Source organism: Bidens hawaiensis, unplaced genomic scaffold (assembly GCF_021521415.1).
Source record: "Bidens hawaiensis isolate Kalapana, Puna unplaced genomic scaffold, B.hawaiensis_p1.1 tig00014829_1, whole genome shotgun sequence".
NCBI classification, from domain to species: domain Eukaryota; kingdom Viridiplantae; phylum Streptophyta; class Magnoliopsida; order Asterales; family Asteraceae; genus Bidens; species Bidens hawaiensis.
The window spans coordinates 124,782-128,858 of NW_027492309.1; positions in this window are offsets into that span (position 1 = coordinate 124,782).

Below are 4,077 nucleotides of genomic sequence, written 5' to 3' on the forward strand. Positions count from 1 at the left end.
GTTTTTTTGTTGTATAGAACTTTATGGGTGTAATTCACTATAAACCCTCAAGAGACCTAACTCATCCACCCAGGCTACCGGGTTTAAAGTGCTTGTTTTATACACTAAATGCAACCACGATTAGGGCTGCGCAACGACTTAGAATCGCGAGAATCGAACCAAAACTGAAAATTATTGAAACATAGAACCAGAACCTATTGTAGTAAACTGGTTCAGTTCCGGAACCGATAAAGTCGGCTATTGCTAATCGGTTATGTGCTAGCACCGATTTGGTCATTTATTTATCAAATAGGTTGTGAAAACTTTACAAATTGCAAAACAAGTTTATTGAATTATACGTCTTCTTTCATGGTATAATTAATTTAGATTACAACATGAGCATCCATTATATGTTTTATTAAAACCTAATTGTTGATGCTAGATAAATCATTAGTGGTGACGGAATAAAGGAATATAATAGAATTTTATATTATATATTACCTCGAAAGCTTAAATCAAAATTGATCTTGGCTGCTAGGTATTGAACGTAAAGAAAGAATATTTGAATTAAAGACTTAATAAATGGGTGTCGGCTAATAAGTTACCTTATAAAAAGTGGGGATTGGTAAATTTATTTAAAGAGTTTTGATATTTCGGTTCTTTGGTTCCACGTCTAGAACCATTGGTTTTACCCAGAATTGAACCGGGAACCGTTTAATATAAATACCGAGAACTGTAAGGTAGCACACGTTTAGCGGTTCTGAGGGACCGGTTCGGTTCCGGTTCCGAACCGTTTCTTGCTCACCCCTAACAGTGATTCCTACGAAGTGAGTTAGGTTTTTTAACTTATTTAACTCGTTTAACAAAAATTAATAAGAAACTAAATAATTCGGCTCGATAATTGTTTATAAAACGAATGAATTAAAAACTATTTTTGCAAAATTCTTAAAGACCTACGTCTTACTCATGGTGAGAAGCTTGCTTCTACACGATTTAAGATTTTGCGTATTCATTTATTGTCTTTGGAGAACACGAGTTGTTCACGAGCCACGTTTAGCACCGCACAGTCATATATATCAGGTAATTTCGGTTTCATAATTTATTTTGTTATTTTAGTTTCATTGTTGAAAGTGTAATTGTATATTAAAGTGTTAGGGCCATCATATTAGAGCCCAGTTTTTTATTGGCTAAATAGTCAATTTCAACCATGTCCTCTAAATGTACGATAAATGGTTAAAAATCTTATCATTGAGGACAATGTTAACCTCAAGTGTAGGGATGGGGGAATATTAAAAATTTTTATTACCCGATAGTAGCTCGAGGGTGTTCAAAACCGAAGTTGTTAACTGTTGGTTATTGATATTAATGCCAAGTTAGAGGTCTTTGTTCACGGTTAGTTTTTGAGTTTCCCAATAGTTTTCCTAACAAGTTTTTTCAACAAAATAAATGAAAACAGGGGCCGTTTAGATGGGGGTAACGAGTCAAGGATCGGCAGCCCAAATTTCCATTCATATTGTGAGATATAAACCCCTATACTTTATACACATAGTACATTTATATATCAAAACATGCTAGATGATGATTTGAGTGTAGCCGGTCTGTTTCACAAAATTACAACTTGCTTGTCATATGCATGTGGGGATGTTATGGTCGGGTATTGTGTTCATGTAATACTATGTTAACTGTATAGTTTTTAATCAGTTTATTATGCGAACTAGTATTCTTCATACGTGCTTATATGTTTCAGGCCAATGATCATTGAAGATACTAATTTTTGAGACTTGTACGAGCATGGAATGAAGTCTCAGGAAGATCAGGGATGATAATTGCATGCATTGGAGTGAAAACAAGAGAAACCAGAAAATATTAGATTTGATCTGGAGTCGCCGACACCGATTATGATTTTGCAATATGGGCTTTGTAGCCTTAGACGGTTTTTAATATATAAAGTAGGGTTTCAGCCCCCATTCGTTTGGGAGTAGTTGAAAAACGTTCCAGAACAATTTCTAAGAATCCGAAGACAATTTCTAACCTACCTAATCATCCAGATATCAATACAAATGGCGTTTATCATCTGAATTGAAGATCTCTTGATGAAGATGAGCGACTAGTTATCTCGAGCCATACCCGAGATGTAGAATATTGTAATTTTATAGTTTTTCTCATGTTTTAGAACGAACTAATTGTAATTGTTAATTATCGATCTATGAACATTGAAGTTTGGTATTATTGTGCATTCAATTGGTTTAGGTTAATTTCAATCAGAACGATTAGTTTTCCAATGGTTGTGATACGTGTTTCATAGGGTTGTATTAATTAGTTTGTATATGATGAAGCATACAATTTCCCTTAGTTGAGTCACGCTGGCAAGGAACCTTTGATAAAAAGTGCCGCGTGTTAGCGATTGTTGATGCCTAAGATTTGACTAATTGGTTAACCATATTCGATTATTAATAATTAATCTGTTAAATAACATGAGATTGCTATTTGTTACATACTTGAACCCCATGTGTGATTTGCTCTTGTTAATTGTTTAAAACTTGATTAGTTACTTGCTTAATACTAACCCTAAATCATTGCTAGTGTGATCAGCACTACAAATTGCTTACTTCATAATATTATAATTCAATTACATGTTACACCGGCCACTTACTTGTCACAACCTAACCTAACGGCAGAACATGCCGGGGCGCGACAATGTTTGTATCAAAGCTCAAAGATACTAAAATAATAATGCGTCAATATCTAAATTTATTTATTCACAACAATCGTACACAAACAATTCAAATGAAAATAAATAAATACAATATTTAAACTTTATAATTTTTAGCCTAAAGTCCAATCTAAGTTCTCCACTTCAAACCATCTGAATTAACAACCTGCAATATGCGTAAAAATAATTTGTCAACAACACATGTTGAGCAAGTAATTCACGGTTTGGTGTAATAACAACAACAATGAGAAATAAAACAATTTATAGATGTGTCTTTTCAACATGCCACTAGATTTCGGACATGTTTACTCGGATAGCTTCACAGCCAATAAGTGTCATTTTGAACATGTTACTAGATTCGGAGATGTCTACTCGGACGTCGTATGATCATATTATGAAGATGAGGATGAGGATGAAATACCAACCAACCATAAAAGCAGTAAACACATAAATCATATAGCAAGCAACAATTAATCGAGCAACATCACAACCACGCAATTAATGGAATTGTATTTTTGAGTATAATTGTTAAGGTAGACAGTGACGTAACGGCGGTAACGGGAAGGTAGTTAAAGCGAACACGTTAGTTAGTTCCACAAGAAGTCCCAACACTTGACCTTCATTTAAAGTGTAAAAGAAAATAAATATCTAACCAAAAAAGACACGAGATAACAGGTTTATAACGATTTGGAATTGATAACACGATAATTTATTTTGTATTAATTTTATTAAAATTGACTAAAAGCGTAAGCATTAAAATATTCTTAGAAGTTTCTTACAACAAAAGAAATTTGTTACTTAATTTATTAAAGCGGTTCATAAATCTAAAAAAGAAATAGGGTGGTTCCCGTAGGTTTTTAATTTGAAAGAAAAGAAAGAATAAATAAATAAAATAAAAGTTTGTCATTAAATTTAAGAAACAACATTATAAACTTTTATTTCCTAATACCCTTAAATACGTTTATAGTTTACGCTATCATAAATCAATATTTAACCGTTTGTGTTGTTCGCGATATTTTTATAACTTTCTCATTTAAGAAAAGGCAAATTGAAAAGAAATAATCCCATATTTTGTGTATTGGTGGATAATAATCCCACTTTTAAAAATCACTACCAACGGTCCATCCTTTCAACTATTTTTGTCATAATGGTCCTCCGTTAAAAAACACTTAACGCCGTTACGTTTTTTCGATGTTTTAGGGCTTTTGATTTGGAAGAATGATGTAAGTCAACTGATGTAAAGCCAACACTAGCTCAAGTTTAGTGTTTAAAATATAGTTTGTTTAATATTATAATTAGTTGAATAAAAATAAAATAAAGAGAAAAAATCCATCGTTTCAATTTGTAGGCTAGTTATTTAGTCTAATAAAATATTAGAAAATTAA